This window comes from Gorilla gorilla, chromosome 9, assembly GCF_029281585.2.
Source record: "Gorilla gorilla gorilla isolate KB3781 chromosome 9, NHGRI_mGorGor1-v2.1_pri, whole genome shotgun sequence".
Classification (NCBI taxonomy): Eukaryota; Metazoa; Chordata; class Mammalia; order Primates; family Hominidae; genus Gorilla; species Gorilla gorilla.
In genome coordinates, this window is record NC_073233.2 from 137181710 (window position 1) to 137205748 (window position 24039).

The 24039-nt window shown below is 35.7% G+C and overlaps 1 protein-coding gene across 5 annotated transcripts in view; it reads right to left on the reverse strand.

Annotated features, from left to right (window-relative positions):
* ARHGAP32 (Rho GTPase activating protein 32) overlaps positions 1–24039 on the reverse strand; it is a 318023-nt gene that overhangs the window by 283001 nt on the left and 10983 nt on the right. For 2 of the 5 annotated variants that reach the window (XM_055356377.2, XM_063693673.1), the window contains exon 2: positions 22665–22789. The exons of the other annotated variants lie outside the window; for them this stretch is intronic. The gene's annotated coding sequence lies outside the window, so the exon portion shown is untranslated. The remainder of the gene's footprint in view (positions 1–22664; positions 22790–24039) is intronic. 5 annotated transcript variants of the gene reach the window in all.

The following is a 24039-nucleotide window of genomic DNA, read 5'->3' on the forward strand; positions in this document are numbered from 1 at the left end:
ATCATAAATAAGTAAATATGATACAGTACTATCCTCAATACAAAGCATAAAACATGGCAAAGAACAGGTAAGCAACAAATGTTTCTGAATAATAAGTAGAAAAAAATAGTCTTCCCAGCTCCTATCTCTCCTACCTCCACCAAACCATTTTGCAGTTATTCCATCTTCCTAAAACATAGTTCTCATCAAGTCACAAGAACCTTCATTTACCAATGTCACATGAATAAAATAAAAATTGCTCAGCTTGGCATTCAACCATTCCAATATGAGGACTCTTTCTCTCTCCTCCAAGTTACATCCCACAATTCTAATCCACTAGATACCTGCTTTGTTTTCCCATCTCTGTCTTTGCTCATGTGCCCCATAAAATGCCATTCTCAGAATTTTACCTCTCAGAATTCTACCATTCAAAGCCCAGTGAAATTGTCATCTTCTCCACCCCCACAAGCCCAAAGTAACCCGCACTTTCCTGTATTAGAGCTCTCGTAGCATTGTGACACTTTCTTGTGTCACCATATTGTGATCTGGAATTAAAATTATTTCTCAATATGTTGCATTTACTACCAAATGTATTTTAAGTTCCTTGTGAACAAGTACAGAATTTTTACTTATTTATCTCCTATTATACCTAATATAATGCCTGGCACAACAGGAAGTAAGAGACCTGCGCATCAATAATAAAATACAACAGCAGTTGCAGTGGCAAATTTGAGTTCTTTATAAATACCAGATACTATTCGAAGCACTATAACATTATTTCATTTATTCTTCATAACAACTCCATGAGGATGGTACTATTATTTCCATTTTGCAGATAAGAAAACTGAGTCAGAGTGAGAACCCTGTCTCAGAAAAAAGAAAGAAAACTGAGTCAGAGAGATAATTAACTTTGTCAACATTTAACACTATTCCTCAATTGTATAAATAATTCTGCAAATAATGTATCTGCATATATGGTTAGTTCCATATTTTGCACTATTTCTTTAGACTCTAAAAATTATAACATTCAGTCAAATAGCATAGATGTTGTGATGGTCTTTCATATTTATTTTTTAAATGTTTTCTAAAAGGATTAATCATTTTATAAAGCTATCAATAATGTATGAAGGTAAGAATTTTATTGCCTCCTATCAGCTTAGTATATCACCATTATTTTCCCATTCTCCTGGTTCAAGTAGCCAAAGAATGACATGCATAATTCATTATGTTAAATAATAGTGCCTTTAAGGTTACCACCAGTGTTTAGGGGTGGTTGTTGCTAGTGTTATAAACAATATCTTCAGAGCTACTATGCCTAAATAATTTATTGGAAGTTATTTCACAGTATTTTCTCAGATAAAAAGAAATCACTTAACCTACAAAGATATTCACTAAACCTTTGATAATATTTGATTCATTCATTTATTCAATGGATATTATTCAACAGATTAGCTATTCATTAAACATTTATTTATAGCTCATTGGAATCAGAAAACTATACTAGTCCCTGGGAATAAATCAATAAAATACAATCCCTGCCTTCAAGGGGAACGATAATTTTTTAAGCATCAGAGTCATCTTGAGCTTGCGGAAACTGGTTCAAAGATCAGAAACTCATTTAAAGAGGGGTCCCCCTCATGTCAGTTGTAACACAGATTCCAAGAAAAAGTATTCTATTTCATACAGAGAAACGTACCCAAATGTGGCAGAACTAACAAAAGGTCAAAAATTTCAACCAAAGTATCATCAAATAAGGGACTCAGTTAGAAAAGGTAATAGCTGGGATAACACAATCTATAAAAGCATGAATAGTCCATAGACTTTGGGTCATCAAATTCAAAAATATAAATTAGTAAAATGTTTTGATAATGAATAAGATAAATAAGAAAAAGATAAATTTTATTTCCCAAAGCATGAAATAAAATTATGAAAGCCAATACCTCGAAATCCAATAAAATGAACCAAAAAGGTTCTGGAAAAAATTGACACAAAGCTATAAATCACTAGTCAAAGAACCAGGGCAATACTTAACCTTTAAGGGACAATCAGAGATGAAAATCATGCTCTCCCATAGCAATAGACTATTTTTGACTATAGGTCACTAGTGGCAATTGAATGCTGAGATTAAATCTTTGGTTTGATCCATTTTAGCAATTTCTATTCGACCCTCTATCTCTGTAGGCATTTCAAACTAATTTTGCAGGGTGATCAATTATAACATTGGGGTGGGATTTTAAAAGGGCCTATCCTCTGCCTGTTTTCCTCCTCTCAAACGTGTCTCTACCATGAACCATGCTGTTAAAATAGGTCTTTTAAGAGAAGATGTGTATCATAATATCAGTGTTTCAGTTTGGAACCTGATGGTAGCTGATTTCACTTTCACATTCATTTCAGCTTAAAGGCAGCATTTCCCACAGAGTACCCTCTTTTTTCCTCACTAGGTCTATCTTCCACGCTCTATAGTAAATACACTGACATAGTAGCAAGTCTCATTCATCATCTGGCCGCAGGCCCAGCCATCCTTTGCATCTAGTAAATTGTTAATAATGCATATTAAATGATTAAAAACAATAAAATGCTTATTCCACAATTCTCAGGAGTAGAAAATTATTACGCCCCCATATAAACAACTCTTGGTTAAAGATCAAGTCTGTTTACACGCTAAAAGTATAAATGATGTGCAGACCCAGTTTTGTTCATCATTCAAAGCTGGATATGAGGCAAGTTGCCAGCAGTGATAAGATCTTAAACTGATTAAGTTCATTCATATGCCTGTCTTCTCATGTATTCATACTTCCTGTTTCATGACTTCAAAGTAACCAGTAACTACTTTTTTAAGGATTTTAAAGACACCTCACAAACAACATACATCAAAGGAGGAGAAATATACAACTATTCTGACAATACTTCCTCCAAAATAAAAATGTACCAAATTATATTAATCTGCCTTCAAAGAAATTTATCTTAAAAATATGTTTATTTCATCTTCCAGTTTATATTAAAGGAAAAAAAGACTTTCTTTTACATCATATGAAAGGTATGATACAGCAATTTTCCATCCATCTTTTGAAGCACATTTTTAAAACATTAAAACACTGCAGAATTTATAAGCACAACCTTTGCATTATAGTAGAAATGCTTTCAGGATAAAAAAAACTCTTGTAATAGCAAAACAGGAATAAAATATATGTTTTCAAAGCATTAACTACAAATAACTTAGAATTCTCCAAGTATTACAGGGAGAGGCATGCAATGGGCTGATCCCTCTATGGGTCCTAAAATGAAATTCAGTCAACGGAAATTTTTCTTTTACTCATTTATTCTACCTTCAAATTAAATAAACTCTAAATTTATCCAACAAAAAGAAAATTAACCCAAACATCTTCCCCCTGAATTATTTATATACAATCTGACCAAATCATAGCATCTGATTAAAAGGAAAGTGAGGGCCGGGCGTGGTGGCTCACACCTGTAATCCCAGCACTTTGGGAGGCCGAGGTGGGTGGATCACGAGGTCAGGAGATCGAGACCATCCTGGCTAACACGGTGAAACCCCGTCTCTACTAAAAATACAAAAATTAGCCAGGCATGGTGGCAGGCACCTGTAGTCCCAGCCACTTGGCTGTCTCAAAAAAAAAAAAAAAAAAAAAAAAAAGGAAAGTGAAAGCTTATCTGATCCAGCCTATCTAACCATCTAGGAAAGATTTGTTTCCTTCTAGAAGTTCTTAAGCTTAACATTCCCTAATATCCAACTCAAAGCATTCTACATCAAGAATGACTTCCTTGCGATGCGATGCAGTGTTTTTATTTATGTCTTGGCTCCCGTTATTTCAATTTAAAATTTAAAAATTAAATTTTAAAAATTTACTCTTAATCAAAATCTAAGTGAAAATCATTCTATGTTTCACCAACACCTCAACAACTCCTGAACAAAACATCTTTATAAGTAGTGCTCTGTGCCTAAATCACCCCAGCCTCCTTTTACTTAAGCTAACTAGGACATTTTCCAACCTTTTGATTATTCTTTTGTTGTGGTATTGTTTTCTGTGCTGTCTACAGATAAATAATACACATAAAGGTCATAACACAGTGCCTGGAATATAAGTCTTTAAAAATGTTATCACTATTATTAGTTTCTCATATACTTCCAAAAACCTGATTGAATCCTCCTCTCCTCCTTTTCCTGTACACATGCTTCCCCATCAGTACTGCTAACCACTCAAGCTAGAGTTAACTATGACCATGTGTTTTTTTTCTGCTGTATTTGCATTTAGCCATAACCTTGTGTACTCAGCTTTACTGTGTGCCTATTGTGTCCCAGGTACTGTGCAAAACATAGTATATAGTGAATAAAGCAGGCATGGTCTCTGTCCTCACGGAGCTTGGAGTCCATTTCCTCTAAACGTGGTCACTTAGCAAACCAAAAGAAAAAGATAACACAATGCCACTCGAATTAGCTCTTATAACAAATGGTGCAAATGGTAATGAATTAGATAAAAAGATTAACAGGTTTCCATAAGACAGAGGATACATTTAAAAGAGAATCTTTCTAGAATTCATTAAAAACAGCACAAAATTTCCTAGATAACCAATGAGTAAAGCAACTACATGGCAAGTTAAAAATATAAAGACACTACTGAGACACACCAAAAAAAAACTTTGCAGTCTATAAGGTGAAGAGGATTGGGTTTCACTAAAAAAACAGTAATACTCTTTATATACATACAGTATATATTAAAAAAAGTAATACTCATACATACATATATATATATACACACACATATATATATACATACACCAGAGTGCAAATCAACTCAGAAGTATCAATTCGAAAGGATTTCGCATATCTATGAAAAGTACTCTGCACTGGTATTAATACTGAGATTTTTTTATTACCAGTAGATAGTTATAAAGACAGATGCTAATGCCAGGTCTCAACTGCAGACTACAATCTAAGACACTGCTGCTGACTCACTGTTACACAATTAAAGCGGTTTCCCAAAGCAGACTCATTTTCTACCACATGAAAATCTATCCCAAACTGTTTTCCAATATGTGGCATTCTTGAAGGGCTGCAATTCAAGAGTGAGACTATAAGAAGAAGAAATCCATAAACTAGATCAAGTTTATTCACTCAAGAAATGACTAAATAAGGAAACAAACGGAATAACAGAAACATTTGATATCCACCACACCTTAATTTAGTCCTTTAAAAAAGTTTTGGGTTTTTTTTATGAAAACATCTAGAGGCAGCAATACTAGAAACAGCAATGCTGGTACTCTGAAATCCAGTAAATCCAGAATTAGACTCCAACTTTGCCACTTAACTGGTTGTTTGATGTCAATTAATGTTCCCCTTTAAGACTGTGAGGCAGGGCCTGGTGGCTCACACCTGTAATCTCAGCACTTTAGGAGGCTGAGACGGGAGGATCACTTGAGCCCAGGAGTTCTAGGACCAACCTGGACAACATAGGGACTTCTCATTTCTACAAAAAAAAAAAAAAAAAAAAATTAATTAGCTGGGTGTGGTAGTACATGCCTGTGGTCCCAGCTACTCAGGAGGGTGAAATGGGAGGACTGCTTGAGCACAAGAGGTTGAGGCTGCAATGAGCTATGATCACACCACTGCACTCCAGCCTGGGCAACAGAGCAAGCCTCTGTCAGTGACACCCCCCTGAAAAACATGGAAAACGCAAATTTCTGTATTTTCTGTTATACTTCTGATAAACATGTGTTAAGAGGAATGTAATCACTAACTGCTGTGAAGATTTTGTTGGTGTCTATTTTCCCTAATTATCTTATGCCACTGAACTATAACCTGTGAAATGATATCTCATTTTACATATTGAATTACTACCGCAAAACTTATTATCCTGGAACCCTGAATACTATTATTTCTTAATATTGATAGCCATGATGAATAAGGACAGCAATTTATCTACAACACAACTTTTAAAAAATTAATCAGGTTGAATTTGTGGGAAATTTTTAATAAACCATACTTTGAAAACCATGCTATTGCTGACTAACAACTGGTTCCTACAGAACACTGAGGCTTCATTCCAGCCTCCTCCGACCATCCAAAGTGAAATCTTATACCTCTTTGTTTGGCTCTAATGAAAATTCTCACTTTCTATCCTGTAGCAGAATTATTTCTGAAACTATCATAAGCTTTTCAACAGTCTCATTTTTTAACACATTTGTATGTCTGTTAATAGCTCCATGGTATTTTTCATTCAATTGAAAGAGTTTTAACTATTATGACATTAAAAAGAAAAGCAAGACGGAAGAAAATTAACTAGCTTACATATGTCATACCTCACTTAATCTTCGTAGAAATCAGACCATTCAGCACACCCATAAGCAGTGTATGAATTCTACTATTTTTGCCTTTTAAATAGTTATTTATCCAAGTAACAAATACTAAAAAGTTACACTGCATGCTAAAATCCAACCTCAAATTTGGCTTAAATCCAGAAAATATCTAAGAATTTAAATCAGCAAGTTGCAATTTCTCAGATACTGGTTAAGAGAATTCTAAAACAATAGACAAGAAAGTAAACGGATCCTATCTTGATGAGGCACCACTAAGTAACTCCAAAGGTGCTGATGATGAGGTAATGAAGTTGGCAAAAATGCCATTACTTTTATCTAGTTTACAGACTCTCCTTTTTCTCAAGCATCTCTTCTCTCTTTCAATGAAATACGACGTGCTCCAAAAACCTAGGCTATGAAATACGATTCTAACTAAATGAGTCATTTCCATCACCCTACATCACATAACCTTAGAACAGCCTCACTAAGTAGAAATTGGGCCTCTGACTATAAAAAACATATGGTAGAAAACAGTAAACTTCTAAAAATAAGCAGTCTATATAAATATATGAAAATGTATTTAGGAAAACAGAAAATGACATCTAATTTGCTTAAGCTCAATGTTTAAGTGCAACTAAATTTTAACATATTTGACAGAAATCTGTCTAATGATCATACTGAAACACATCAACAATATATGAATTACGTATATTTATAACCACATTTATCGAAGAAATAAAGCAGAAAATACTGAAGGTTAAAAACAACAAAGTACCAGCCCAGCGCGGTGGCTCACACCTATAATCCCAGCACTTTGGGAGGCCGAGGTGGGCGGATCACCAGATCAGGAGATTGAGACCATCCAGGCCAACACGGTGAAACCCCGTCTCTACTAAAAATACAAAAAAAAAAAAAATCAGCTGGGCGTGGCGAGGTGTGCCTGTAATCCCAACTACTCGGGGAGGCTGACGCAGGAGAACTGTTTGAACCCAGGAGGCGGAGGTTGCAGTGAGCTGAGATTGTGCCACTGCACTCCAGCCTGGTGACAGAGCTAGACTTCATCTCAAAAAAAAAAAAAAAAAGGACCATTACCACAAATAAGCCAGTATGATTATGTGCTTCAGCCTTGTATTGTCACCACTACAGAAGAAGTAAATAATAATATCAACTATTATAATTACAATAATTCAAATATAATTTAAATATCCATTATTAATAGTAATATCAATTTATAGTTTTAGACCAATTCTAAATTAACTTTAACTTTACATCTACAGTATACTTGTATCATCTTTAACACCTTTACCATCACTTACACTAATTGGTTTATTTCCAATTTTACAGCTTTACTCTCAACTGTAGTCGTGTCTAATTTTGATTAGCAATAGAAGAACACAACAAACTCCTACTCTCAAAAACTGGGTAAGAGGCAAGAACAGTTAGCTAATTAATAGATGGTACTTGTGCTAACTGTACTGTTTTCAGGACAATGGGTATGCTAATAATACACTGTTTTCACTTAACAGTTTATCTGGCAACTTCGGTCCTTGAGAGCGGATTCCAACTCATTAAAGATATTTACTGAACTGGGCAAAATATTGATCACCATTAAGAATTAGCTCTTCTTCTTAACTAAACACACACAAAAGAGTAAAACAGTCCAGTAAAGCATCAATAGAAGCAAGCGATTAGATATAAAGGGCAGCAGAAGAGGTCTTCCAAATTCAACTGAGTAGGAGGAGCAAGGTTCAAGTGTATCTGGATTTGCGTACAATTTTGTTACGTGAATTTGCATTAAAGCAAGAATATACTGCCATAAAGTACTATGACTGATGCCAGTATGCAAAGAGGTAAATGACTATTAACCGTAAAAGAACCACAGTCTCGGGGAGGCTACCTCCTTGTTCCAATGGAGCTTGCTGCTGTGGTTTACAACATGAAAGCCTTTGTAAACGCTAATCCCTCTACTCAGCATGGGCTAGCTCCTTTCTGGACTAAACATTAAACTCACTAGTGAATCCCCACCTAGAGAAGCTCCCTGAATCTTGCATATGCATCTTAGTAGTTATTCTGGCTTGAAAATAGAGGAAGAATGAACTGGAATCAGTTAGGTTTTGGCCAAACAGAACAATAAGGAGGCTGCAGCAACAACTGGAGAGAGAATATCTTTCACAACTAGGGTAACAGCACTGGAGATGGAGAGAGGCAGACAAATTTGAGTGGTTTAAAAGGTATAAAAGTATAACTATACAGATAAAATAAGCTATGTTTTGGGGGAAGGAACTGCCAGATAAAGATCCATTAAGAGTCTCTTCCCTACTCTATTCACTATCTTGCTTTGCTTCTTAAACAGGCACTTAGTGATATTTAAGTAGACAAATTATGTCTGTGAATAAGGACATATTTTGTGTTACCAAATATGGTCATAATGTATGGCTAGGTAGGTACACACTCTCACTATTTTTCAATCCTAGCAAAAAGAGTGATAGGAAACATAATACATAAAGAACATGTAGCACGTTTATTTTAGATGCTCTTGTTTCCACAAGCACTCATAAACAGAGCCACAATATTTTCAGAAAGAATACGCTTTACATGGAGTGCAAAAGGCTAAATCTAACTAGTTTATACACTATTAACTAAATTACATGTTGAGGAAAAGTAGCCCACAATATGTGAAAATCTGATACTAACACATTGTACTAAGAACCTTATACTTAATTGGAATAGAAAGCCTGAATCCTCATAGGGCAATCAAAAATTACTTATTGTTATTAGTATGCAAATTCAAGTAGTACCAGTACAATATGTTTATAAACCTGAGGTATCCAACTCTGGTTGGAAAGTTCTGTGGTAACAGAAATCATATCTATTTTAACTATCTTTATATTCTAGTGCTTACAAAGTGTTTGAAAATTAATATGCACTCCATAAAGGTCTGTTCAACAAATGCTGTCACTGAGATCACTGGGTCACAATATGTACCTGATCCACTAACAGAGGAAAATTTCTGCCCATAATACAGTTATATAAATAGACTGTGACCGATATCATAGAAAAGTTGGGTTGGTTAGTTATTCTAACCGAAATAGGATATAATTATGTGGTGTTAACTGTTCAAGTTTAATTCCATTAAAATTACATTATAAATGAAATGGTGCATCTTTATTTGTAATTAGAAGTAAATAAGTGTGATTATAGCTTTAGATGCCTAACTCACATTCAGTTCAAATATTTGACAAGCATGACCCCTACACCTTTGTAACTCACCATTTATTAATTGAAAGGGGGGAAAATATTCATACAGCCCATGTGCACATAGATCTGTGATCACTGGTAACCTATTTTTAAAAGTAGAAAAAAGGTGCCCCAAAGTTAGTATAGTGATCATATATTTTCAATTTCCTAAGATAGTCCCAATTTTAAAGAATGTATCATATTTGATGACATGTCATATGGGAATCTGGAATAGAGTCACTGCATCCCAAAGGCTCACTGCTTCCCTTCCTCCTTCCCATTCTCCACCCCACAAAGAAAATAAGTAAACATGATTTTAAAATGGTCACTTTTGAAGATAAATAGTAACTATTTTACATTAAAACCTTAGCATTTCCTCCAACAGAAGCAATGTGAAATGGAAGGGGAAAGAAGGCAGGGCACTGAGAACAAACTTCTTTGTTTGTTGTCAATATCAAGTTGGTACTAACAAAGATCATTGCCTTTAAATGTCACACACAGATAATTAATTCTTCCAAATAGATTCAGTCTTATTTTTATTTCATTATTCCTGTTTCACCTTTTTAAGCAAACTAATTTCCAAACATGGCATCTACGGAGCTGGTCATAATGATAAAGGAAACAACTGGTTACTTACAAATGAGAAAATTAAGTATCAGCACACTGAAATGCACACATTTGAACTAGATATTTTACTACTGAACACTGCAGTGATTTATGCTAAAAATGAGCAATGATTTTAAATGTGATGTATTGTGTGTACACCAATAAATTATTTTCTGTTCACTCAATAAATCTGAAAATCCATTAAGAGGCTAGAAGTCTAGCTAGGTTCTCTTGACGGCTAACTGGATTAATGCCAGTATTTCAGTCAGCTGGTTGAGGGATGGTGTATGGTCAAAGTTAGAAGGCATACAAAATAAATATTAACTCCACCTAACCAGTTGACAATCCTCAGTGTTAGCTAAGGCCATCTTAAGGAAGAATAAAGCTGGATACATTAAAACTAACAGGTAACCAAACGTGTCATAAAGTTATAACAATTGGAACAGCACAGTATTTGCTGAAGGGTAGGAAAAATAACAGAAGAGAATAAACAAAGTCGAGTAACAACCCACACATATGTGGTTTACCTGATTTACAACAAAGCTGACACTGCAATGCAATTGAAAAGGATCATCTTTTTAATAAATGGTGCTGATTCTACTAAATCTCATGTGAAAATAAGGTACTGTGACCCCCAACTCACATCCTACACAAAAAGCATTACAGAAAAAATGCAGATCTAAACACAAAAGATAAAACCATAAAGCTTTTACAGAAGAAAATAAAACAGATCATCTCTCAGACATTAGAATAGGCAAAAATCTTTTTTAACTGTATCCAAAAAGCACTAACCATAAAGAAAAACATGATACACTGGACTATATTAAGACCTAGGCCTCAAAAGACACTTAAAGAAACAAAGATGTAACCCAGACAGCAGGAAAAGATACTCACAATACAAGTATCTGACAAAAAACTAGTAGCCAGAATATAAAAAAGACTCACAAACAAGACAAATGACCCAACAGAAAAATGGGCAAAAGGCATAAACAGGCACTTCACAAAAGATGCACCCACCAGAAGGACTACGTTAAAAACAATGACATCAAGTGCTGATGAGAATGCAGAGGAGCTTAAACTCTCATTTGTTACTGATACCCTACGATCCAGGGATTCTACTCCAAAGTATACATTCAACAGAATGCTTACGTATGTTTACCAAAAGATATGTTGTAGGATGTTCTCAGGAGTAATATTCATAAGTCAAAACTGAAAACAATCCAAATGCCCACCAACAGTAGATAAGTTGAGATGTATTCACATAATGGAATGCTATACAGCAATGAGAATGTATATAATTACATATAATAATATGGATAAATTTTATAGACAATGCTGAGCAAAAGACACCAGAGACAAAAGAATATGTTCTGCGCAATTCCAGCATATAAAATAAGACAGGCAAAAACAAATCCATGCTGTTAGAAGCCTGCATGCTGACAACCCACAAGGACAATCAAGCTTCACTTCTTGATCAGATGCTAGTCACATATATGTTCAAGCTGTGAGAAGTCATAGAGTTGAATGTGTATGTTCTATGCACTTACTCAACATGTGTATGATACATGAAAAAGTTTAAAATTTTTAAAAAGGAAAAAAAATACCGCAATTAATTCTGGTATGGAGGGAGATAAGGTCAGCAGTCAAATTCCTGTCCTTGACCAATCCAAATGACCCTAATAGTGCTATAACTACATGGACATTCTCTCCAATCAGAGGGAGCTCTATGGTTTCAATATAGATTATGTAGCAAGATGAAGCCAGGGACTTAAACTGAGAGAGGATGAAATGACAGTGAGAAATGCTACAGGCTATTTTTGAAAGGCAAGAAACCCTCCAGAAGTAACCAACATCCATCCAATTGGATATCCAGCTGGTCCAATCAAGTCAAAAAGAAATAATTCCAAAAATCTCGGAGACTTCTGGATTTGAAGTCAGATAACATCCCTTGTTAAACTGTAAGAAGAATCCAAATCTCCTGAAAGAATATCATAACGGGTATGTAAATTATCATATCAGTTAGGGATAATGTTTAGATGCATGTAAAAAGAAGTCCAAACTATAGTGGCTTAAGATAGGGCTTTATTTTCCTCACGAAATGTAAGTTCAGAGAGAAGCGCTTGCTGACATTGGTTTGGCAGTTCAAGAACATAAGGGCTAAGACTTCCGCGAATCTCTTAGCCTTTCCCTAAAAGTCTCTAGAATACTGCTACAGCTTGTCATCATGTCTAATTTCTAGGCAGGAGGAAAGAGAAATGGCTAAAAGGGCTTTCCCAAAAGCTTCGTCTAGAAATTTCTGCATACATCTCACTGACCAGGACTAGATCACATGGCTACCTCAGTAGGAAGGGAAGCTAAGACATCGATAGTTTTTAAGCTAGGCACAAAAAGCTTTGTGTTTTGCTTCTAACAAAATTTAAATTCTATTAGAAAGGAAAAGGGAAGAAATGAACCTCAGACAAGTAGGAAAATCTGCTATACCCATGGTGTGCACTTGATAATGTTTACCCATATTGAAATATTTTTTAAGTCTAGCAACTTACAAGTTTGTGACTTATGGCACTAGAAGCAATTCTCTGTGGTACAAGTCTGGGAACTATTTTTCTAAAGCATCTTTCATATTATTTACCACAGGAGGAAAACGCAGAAAAGTTCAGGTACTACAAAAGGCAGGGCACAGTCACCATTTCTTCAGTTAGTAGCTATAGAGCAATGTCAAGACTGTTTTCATTTCAGATCTCAATTTTAGTATTTAAAAAAACAATTACAGCCTGGCATGATGATGCATGCCTATAACCCCAGCTACTCAAAAGGCTAAAGCAGAAGGATCACTTGAGCTCAGGAGTTCAAGTCCAGACTGGGCAACATAACAAAACTTTGTTGCTTAAAAATAAATAATTCATTAATTTTTAAAATTACAGAAAACATTGAATAAGTTTTCTAAATACTCAGTTCTTAGAAGCAGTAAGTTAATAATTAACCAAAAAAAAAAAAAAACAGAACTTCTTAAATCCTAAACAGAGTACTTACTTCCTGACAAATTTTTTTCAGAATGAACAGTGAAATCTCAAGTCTACCCCTTCTGACCCAAAGCATTATTTGCTATTCATCCAAATTAACTTAACATTGGCCATTTCATAAAATCAAGTAATGTGGCATTTATCTGATGCTATATAGTCATCAGAATGTAAACTTTTACTCTCAGGATAATAGGTGTGAAAAATGCTATTATTTACCTAATATTTTCCATATTCTTCAGTCTTATCTTTTCCCTTCATAAAACATGTCAATAAAATGAACCGTTCAAAAAAGTCTTATTTTTGTCTAAAATAGTAATGTAATACATTTCATGTTAAGATTTTTTTAAAGGGAATATTCAATTCACTAATGTTATATGGCAATTTTATAGCACTTTGTCAAATATATGTTCTATGCTGTGCTATGGTTTGTTTTTTCTCTCTTAAACAACTATCACATTAAAATCTAAACCAAATTCAACCATCGGAGGTGAGAATTTAATCAAAATAAACCAAAACTAAAACTGAGTAAAAGATACATTGATCAACCCCAGGTAGTTGAGTTTAACTTTCTGAATCTGTGAGCCATTTAAAGATTGTCTCCTCCATCAGGTAAGGCCATCTGATGGCTGCAGACCCCGGTGTTCTGATTCCTTCTCTTGTCTCCTTTAGACTGGGATCTGAAAGGCAGCCTGCTATCTGCAGCAGTATGTGCCTGCCATGTCCCTCTTTTTAACTTCTTCCAGCTCCGAGCTCCCACTCTATCCACCGTTTTCCCTACAGCCAAACTTTCTCCTTCACAGTCACAGTCCCCTTCACCCCAAATCTCTGCCTCCACTAAGGAACTAGCCTCCCAGATAACCCACTCCTGGAGGCCCTAGTTGTCTTAGGCATTTAAGACAGATGCATAAAAAGAGCTTAAAGAACTTCTGCCAGTAAATTATTGTATTTCTTAAGAGTAGCTGATAAATCGAGACTCAAAGCTAAACTTCCTAAATAATTTCTCACAGGACTATGATGAACAAATTCTCCAACTATCAACCAGTTAAGATTTTATTTTAAATTTTTGATAAATCAGTATTTTAACACATACTTCAACACATTCAGGAAAGTTAATAGTCAACCACTTTTCTTATTATAACTACTGTACTAATTTTTCCCATCTTACCCCTATCAGGTACCAAGACAATACAGCTAATGAAATCATAAACTCAATCCCAGTAACTCCAGTTAAGCAATATGATGACAGATTTCTGCACTCTATCATAACCTATGAGCTAAATTGTGGTGCTAGCCGCTAGTCATAAAGAGAACTACCTAAAAGTATATGAAATAATACGCACAAATGCATTACTGATGGGAAAAAGGAACCACTTCAAAACACATGCACTATGTAATGGCAAATTGGTACATTAACTTCAAATATAAACATCTTCATTATTAATCATGTGTAAGACAGGATACGCAACAATATAAACTAGAACCAGCTTTTTCTCCAAAATGGAAAGATTAGTATTGAATACTCAGCTCTTTCTAAAGACAACAAAATTGAAATAAAGTCGTGTTTGGGCCCAGTTTGAACACTGGCTAGGGCAAATAAGAGAACTATATACAATGGCTGCAAAAGAGATACTGTATTTATGGTATTTTCATACTGAGAGATGTTACTAGTTTTCTGTTAAGCACTTTGGAAGAAAAAAAAGAGTACTGCAAATGCCATTATTCCTCTCTCACACACACACAAAAAAATACTTTTCCTGTACATTTATTACTTCACTCATTCATTTGACAAATACAGGTTTCACTCTCAGAATAATGCCCAACATTTAAGCAATGTAAAAAAAAAAAAAAAAAAAAAAAAGCTAAGGAATTAGTGTGACCCAGATATAGAAGGCTTTTCCAACCATAGAACTGGAAGATAGCTTTTAATAAGAACATAATAAGAACTGCAGAGGAAGAAACCACAAGCACCTACCAGCCTTGTCAATGCATAAAATGGCAGTAATTAACGTTGCCATTTTTGTAAGTGGAGACAGTACTTTTAATGACTATCACTTTGGGATATGAATATCTAATTAGATTTTGCTATGCAGACATGAGATTCTTCTGAGACCAGTAAGAATTTCTTCCAATTAAGCTTTTTGCTTGTTTTGTTTTTTGTTTTTTTGTTTTTCTGGAGTAGGGTCATTCAACAATTCTGTAGAAAACAAGGAGAAAGCATATCCCAAGTCTACTGGCAGCTTTTCCCATTCTCAAACAATCCCTTGTTCAGATGCACAGCCACAGAAGTTCAAAGGTCACTGGCATCTTTGTGCTCAGTTCCATGGTAGTTACAAACAAACTTTTGTCTCCATTCCTTCAATGAAATGGGCTGCAACAACTCACTGATTGAACTTTTACATCTGAGACCGGCATGAGCATTACACAACTGAAGAGCCACAGTATTTCATTTACACTTCAACCATAAATTATTAAATCTCCTTTGTGAAATAAAATAATTTGTTTACCTGGGCATAAAAAACTGATAATTCTAGTCAAACACAAATAACATCACTGGCGGCAATGGTCTTACGATTTCTTATCATAATTATCATACCTCTGATAACATTGTTTTGAAAGCTTTTGTTGACTGTTCTTCAGGGTTTTTCTCACCCTGTCTCTATCTTAAATCATGAAAGATAAAAAGTGAATAAATTTATTACGGGCTTTCATACAGAGTTATAAACTAAAACTTCTTTCTTAAAATGTGATAATAAATATATTTAAATAAGAAATCTCAGTTGCGACATTTATTTTCAAATAGAAAAAAGTCTTAAAAAATAAGCTCCTCATTCTGTAACTGCTAAACACCTTAGTATGATCATGTAAAATATAATATTGCGTTTATTTATATACTTTAATAACTCTTTAAACATAAAAATCAAACATTTAACTGTTTAAGCTGTCTACCTTAAAGCATCCATTTTAAAAATAAATTCCTACTTTCATGCGCTAAAAGCAACCTCCAAAATCTTAGCACAATAAAATATATTACAGCTGAGCAATCAAAAAATAATTACTCCCAAAAATATTAGCCAATAATTAATCTAAAAAGGGTTACATAAGCATCTCTGAAATAACTTTTTTAGCAGCTAGGCTGCAAACTCCTACATGAACACAAACCAACTGAATCATGATGCTGAAAGGATCAAACAACTTTGCCAGAACAAAGATAAGAAACAGTTTCCTCCAAACAGAAAACTTTCCATAACTATTTCTAAATAAGGCAAACACTTCTAGAAAGCTGAAAATACTACTTAAAATATCCTGAGCCACCACAGGGTGCTAAACGCCACACTCCTCAGAAAAAAAAATGGGTCCAATCTCCTATTTTTTTTTTTTTAACTTTAATGAGCTTAGAGTGGAGAGAAACACAGCTGAAAGCAGCAAAAAGGAAATAAAAGATCACAGGAATTCAGAAATATTGTTGAAATTGGTATAAAGTGGCTCGGATTAGGTTAAATAAAAGAAAAATGGTCTGAAGGAAAAAAGGAAAAGTTATTCCAGATTTTTTCGCATAAAATCAAGTAACTCAGAAATGTTTCCAAACCACTGGTGCCATTATAGATTCATTTAAACAAGAATCTATTTTTTTCTGCTTTTACTAAAATCCATAATCCTGAAACACTAAGAATACCATAATATTTTACATACCACTAATCTGGGTAAGCCTAATCCAAAGGATTTCTAAAACTTTTCTCCTGTTTTAGACTTCCCCTCCTATCTTTCAAGAGGTCAGCCTAGATGGAATAGGTCCGGTTACATTAATTCAGTTGTCTGTGTGTGCAAGCCTGGCCCCCATTTCGACTAGACAGAAATGCTAAAAGAAAGCCAGTAAAAACCAAGCATTTTTTGTTTCCACCTCTCTTCTATGTTAAACAACTCGGTGCTGAGGAATTCACCAGAGTTTTCAGGAAATACTCTTAAGTAAACAAATGGATGAAAACTGCTTCTTATTGGGAGCAAACAGCTGAAAAGGCAATTTGTTCTGTTAATCAAAGGTAATTTTGACTTAAACATCTCAGTAAATGATCCCCATATTAATGGTGCAACTGTTAAAAAAGGAAACCAAACCATATTAGAATCTTATTTGGCAATAAAATGCAATAGTACATAGAAATCCCTTTGTTGCTGTAACAAGAAAAAAATCTTCAAGTTCTGATGATTTTTACAGCTAAACTTAGCGATGTTTATGTTTAGCGATTACCATAACACCAAATGACACATGAAGGTGGAGTTTTATATACACAGGGAAATAATGTCTGCCTTTTAAAACACACAAATTAAGAGAAAATACGGAAACCTGACAAAATGTTCACGAACAATATTTACTTATGAAAGAATAAACCTGGCATGCCAGACTAATAAAATGGAATTAAAATAGATCTTGCAAACTTTTAATTTTTCCTCATGCTCCAAAAAAAAAGTTTGTATTATCTTCAAATCATTCTGTCTCTCATTTTTTTTAATTCCTAACAATATAAATGGCATAAAGGAAGCCCCTAATTTTTATTCCCTACAAAACCACTTCTAATAGGTAGTAAATATCTACTGAATTAATGTTGATATATTCATTTAACCCACCTTACAAATAAACAGCTATAAAATACAGCAAAAGCTACTTTTTTTTTTTTTTTTTTTGAGATGGAGTCCTTGTCTGTCACTCAGACTATAGTGCAGTGGCGCAATCTTGGCTCACCGCAGCCTCCACCTTCTGGGTTCAAGCGATTCTTATGTCTCAGCCTCCCTAGTAGCTGGGATTACAGGCATATGCCACCACACCTGGCTAATTTTTGTATTTTTTTTAGTAGACGGTTTCACCAGGGGGTTTCACATGTCGGCCAAGCTGGTCTCAAACTCCTGACCTCCAGTGATCTGCCTGCATTGGCCTCCCAAAGTGCTGGGATTACAGACACGAGCCACCAGGCCCAGCCCAAAACTACTATTTTAAAACCATTTCAAAGTCGTTTTATAAGGCCTGGCAGAACTACAAAAATCCTGGGAGAAGACTGCAACACACCAAAAAAAAACCTCACAACCCTAAAAACCTTCAGTTTATTTTACTGTACCAAATATAAATTACTTCAAGGTTAACGGATTCTTTTAAAAATATGTTAATATTGTCTATCAGTCACACCTCAATGTCAATCACCTCCTCTATAAAATTAGTATGAATACTAGTATATATAGTCAAATGATTTTCTACAGGAGTGTGAAGACCATTTAACTGGGAAAGGACAGTCTTCAACAAATGGTTCTGAGAAACCTGGATATTCACACACAAAAAATGAAATTAGAGTCTTACCTTATACCATATACAAAAATTAACTCAAAGTGGATCAACGATCTAAACATAAGAGCTATGGAAGTCTTAGAAGAAAACACAGGAGGGAAATGTCATAACACTGGATTTGGCAATAATTTTTTGGACATGACACCAAAAGCACAGGCAATAAGAGGAAAAATAAACTAGACAACATTAATATTAAAATGTTTGTATATCAAAGGACACTATCAACAGAATGAAAAGGCAATCCACAGAATGGGAGAAAATATTTGAAATTTTATACCTGTTAAAAGGATTGATATCTAAAATATGTAAAGAACTCCTACAACTCAACAACAAAAAAAACTATTTTAAAATGAGCAAAGACCTTGAACACACATTTCTTCAATGATGACATACAAGTGGCCAACAAGCATATGAAAAAATGCTCACCATCACTATCATTAGGGAAAGGCAAACTAAACCATGATAAGATATCACCTTACCCATTAAAATGGCTACTGGCAAAAAAAAAAAAGGAGGAGGAGGAGGAGAAGGAGGAAGAGGAGGAGGAGGAGGAGGAAAACGGGGAGCGGGGAGAGGGGGAGGGGAGAGGGAGGGGGAGAAGAAAGAAGGAAGAAGGAAGCAGGAGGAGGAAGAAAAGAAAGAAAAAGAAAGAGGAAAGAGGAAAGGAAAGGAAAAGAAAGGAGAAAGAAAACAAGTGTGGCCAAGGATGTGAAGAAACTGGAACCTTTGAGCACTCTTGATGAGAATATAAAATGGTACAGCTGCAATGGAAAAAGGGTATGGCTGTTTCTCAGAAAGTTTAAAAATATAATTACCATGTGATCCAGCAATTCCACTTCTGGATGTATACTCCAAAAAACTGAAAACAGGAACTCAAAGAGGTATTTGCATACTCATGTTCATAGCAGCACTATTCAAAATAGTCAAGAGGTGGAAGCAACTCAAGCGTCCACTGACAATTAATGGATAAGCAATATGCGGTATGGACACACAATGGAATAGTATTCACCCTTAAAAAAGAAGGAAATCCTTCCGCATGCTACAACATAGATGAACCTTGAGGACATTATGCTAAGTGAAATAAGCCAGTCACATAAAGACAAATATTGTACAGTATAATCCCATGTATATGGGGTATCTAAAGTAGCCAAAATCATGGAAACAGAAAGTAGAATGTGGTTACTGGGCCTGGGAGGAGGGGAAAATGGCAAGTTGTTTCACAGTCATAGAGTTTTAGTTTTGCAAGATGAAAACATTCTGGAGATCTATTGCACAATAATGTGAATATATTCACACTACTAAACTGTACACCGAAAAAATGGCTAAGATAGCGAATTTTATTTTATGTATATTTTACTGCAATAAAAATATCACTATAAGTAACTACCTCATGAGGGCACTTGTGATGATTAAATCAGATAATACATGTAAGGGGCTTAGAAGAGTTCGTAGCATGTCCATAACAATTAAACAGTTAGCAATAACAGTAGCTGTTGGTAATATTAATAGGACAGATGTTTATCATTTGGTGAAACAGAATCCTGAGTTAAGAAGGATTCTAAAAAGGCTCTCCTTGAAGCTCAAGCAAGAGAGTTGAATAGAACCATAGGAGACAGAGAACTTTTGATGGTTCTTGATAGTTTAGAATGACACACTGAAACAAGTTTAAGGAGGTGGGCATGGTAATCTAGATCAAAGGGACATAAAATCAGGTCTGGGAAGGTACTGAAAAGAAATTGGGAAAACTGCTATAATGAAGTTCTGATCATGCCTTGGAACTCAAAAACAGGCAAAAACACAAAGAACCTGTATGAGAATACTGAGCAACCATTCCTTCAAATCTGTGCTCTAACCAATCAACACAACTCTTCATAAGAGTAGGTGGGTTAGCAAGCCAGTACATGAAAGCCAGCTTAACTGCCCATGTCTCACAACCTTTTCCTATTGAAAGTTATCATAAAAATCAGCATGAAAACCTAAAAAGCCTAACCTTCACCATTCAGAAAGTCTCTAACATAAAATCCCTGATTCTCTAGAAACAACACAGAATACAAATGGATAAACATCTTGCTCTACCCTCACTGTCAACCTGTTTCCAAACTGGGAGGGAAGTGGACAAATTAAGAATATAATCTATGGAGGCACAAGTAGTTCACGTCTCTCATGCATTCTAGTACCTATCATCACGGTAAAGAGCTAAAACTGCAAACACAAACGCACTCAAAGTAAAACCTTGACTACTCAGAACTCTTATAGCAGGGTTTCTCAACCTTGGCGCTACTGACATTCTTGACCAGATGGTAATTCTCTGTTGGGAGAGAAGAGGGAGAGGTTGTCCTGTGCAGGAGTAATAGCAGAGAATTTGTTACTCTAAATGTTAAGAATATAAATCTGGAAAACATCCCCTTCCCAGCCCGAGTTAAGTGTTCAGAAATCACTTCACATTATTTACAAAGTAGTACTGAGGAAAACACAGGCACTTGAAGGGCAAAAAGACCTGGATTTAAAGTATGAATCAATCCCCCACATAGTTGAGTAAACCTGATCAAGTGACCACAATTTCTGAGGCCCAGTTCCCTTCTATGATAGTAATACTACTAGAGTTACTGGGAGGTTTCAATAAAATAACACTCCTTAAGATCAGTACAAAGTAAGCATTAGATTAAAAAAACAAGTGAATTTACATGTAAGCACCAGAACTTTAACTGTTTTACAACAGGAATATTTCTAAAATGTACTGCACACTTTCCTGCCTTATATAATCTAACCTTATATAAATGAGTTTGAGGTGACCATTTCACACATTTCACACAAACATTACTGTAGTAACTAAATATAATACTAAAGAAGAGAGCTATAAAAAATGAGTAACACATAAAATCCAGTTTCAAGATGCTGCATCAATTGGTTGAATCTCATAAAAATAATTCTGTTTAGTAGGGATTAAACATAAAATTGAATATTTAGATTAAAAAATAACAATAAAAGGAAAATGATGTAACAAAATTTGGGAGAGAAAAGCTCTAAAAAATGTAATTTCCTACAAGCCCTAGATGAATAAGAGTGACAAGTTATCCCAAAAAAAGGTACACGGAACACAATTTGGGTTAGTAGAGAGAAATACCAAAATAACTCATAAAAACGGAGTTCTAGTTTCAACTGGCCTACTTGAGTAAGAAAATGTCACTAGATCTGGATCTATTTCCCTACTAACAAGAAGGGCACAAAACCTACTGTGACACCTCTTACACTTTCAGGTGGACCAAGTGATGATGTTCATTAAAATATATATATATATATGCTCCTAAACCTGCCCATAAAGCACCTGATACTGGTAGCATAATAGCACTGGTACAGGCACCCTGGGGTAAATAGGTCATCCTGCTGGAAAAGTGATCAGCCTAGAAGCTCTTGCCACTCTACCCCTGACAATCCTGGGAACTAAGGGAATCAGTATTTCTGGCCCATCTGTAACACATTCAGAGAACTGCTGGCACACTGGTTAGGAAGCTCTAACTAAAACATCATGTCTAATTTGAGGCACCATAAGAGAGATTGTACCATTTTCCACAATAACCAACTCTAGCAATAGGACCAAAACCAGAGTTTTACTTGCATAGAACAGTACTGCTTAGACCTAAACAATGGCACTCATCCTAGGCCTCAAGCTTTAGAGGGCCTTGCACTGGCCTTCCTCTAACCATACCCCTGACCATGGGGCCAGCTGTGCTAAGGGCCTAAAGGATGTGCCCATCTGCAGCCTACGTGCCCCAGCCCTCATCTTGACCAGGACCCCAAAATTTCCCACCTCTTCCAGGGTCTGCTCAGGCCTCTTCCCTGAGTCAGTTCTCCTAAGGACAGATGACCCAACCAATAGTATTTACAACCCTAGGCCAAAGAATGGTCAAAGAGCTGCTGTTTGAAGGGTGTATAGGCTGGAGTTCCACAGACATGCACATGCAAACTTCATAGTTCAAGGAGCCTGGGGAAGAGAAGACGACCTCAGGTCAGAGGCTGACTCTCTGCACCTCAGCTTGTTCTAAAAACAAACTCAGAGTTGGGAGGCCAAGGAGGGTAGATGACTTGAGATCAGGAGTTCGAGACCAGCCTGGCCAACATGGTGAAACCCCGTCTCTCTAATAAAAATGTAAAAATTAACGGGGCATGATGGCACATACCTGTGGTCCCTCAGCTACTCAGGAGGTTGAGGCAGGAAAATCACTTGAACCTGGGAGGCGGAGGTTTCAGTAAGCCAAGATCATGCCACTGCACTCCACTCCAGCCTGGGCAACAAAGCAAGACTCTGTCTCAAAAACAAAACAAAAAAACAAACTCAGAGGAATCTGAATTCTCTGTTTGACTCTGATCTAGGTTATTATGAAGTTTTATTCGATAAAGTCGGCAAATGGAACATTTTCTATTTATCAGTTAACTTGATTGATAACTTGTATAGACATATGTTTCGAGACCCCATCTCAAAAACAAAACAAAAAAAACTCAGAGGAATCTGAATTCTCTGTTTGACTCTGATCTAGGTTACTATGGAGTTTTATTTGATAAAATCAGCAATGGAACATTTTCTATTTATCAGTTAACTTGATTCATAACTTGCATAGACATATGAACCTCGTCTTAGTCCGTTTAGTACTGCCATAAAGGAACACCTGAAATTGGGTAATTTATAAAGAAGGTTTATTTGGTGCACAGTTCTGCCGGCTGGAAGGTTAGGCATCTGGTGAAAGCTTCAGGCTGCTTCTACTCATGGCAGAAGGCAAACGGGAGCCCGCATGTGCAGAGATCACATGGTGAGAGAGGAAGCAAGTGGAGGGAGGTACCAGGCTCTTTTCCACAACCAACTCTCTGTGGGGAACTAACGGAGGGACAGCTCGCTCACTCACCCCCCACCCACGGAAGGCATTAATGTAGACAGGAAGGCTCCACTCTCATGACCCAAAAACCTCCTATTAGGCCCCAACTTCAATGTTGAGGATCAAATTTCAACGTTAGGTTTGGAGGGGTCAAATATCCAAACCATAGCAGATCTGCAATTTGTATCCTTACCCCGAGTCCCAAAAATGTTAGGGATGGGCCTGAAAAATAATCTAAAAACCTTGTCCTATGAGGAATAGTTGAAGAAAATGAATCCATTGAGCCTAGAAAGAGAAAAGACTGGTGGGAAGATAAAAGAACCAGCCATTTTTCACAGACAGCTAAAGAGCTATCATGTGAAAAATAAAGCAGATCTGTGTGGAGTCAGAAATGCATGGAGTAGCGTTCCAATTTCATAGAATGAGATACATTTCCTAACAATAAGAACTCTTTTTAAAAAGTTAATCGGTCATGTGAATAACTGAGTTTTCAGACAGTAAAAATAAAGAAGCAGAGGGTAAGTACCTCCCAAGGATAATGTAGAAGGAATTCTGATATTAGAGAAAAGCAGATGGCATATTCCCTGGGGGCCTATATAGCGGCAATATGAAGATATAGCTCTATATGCAGAGACTAGTGGTATGAGACACAGGCAAAACCAAAGTTACACCCTGAAGTAACCTT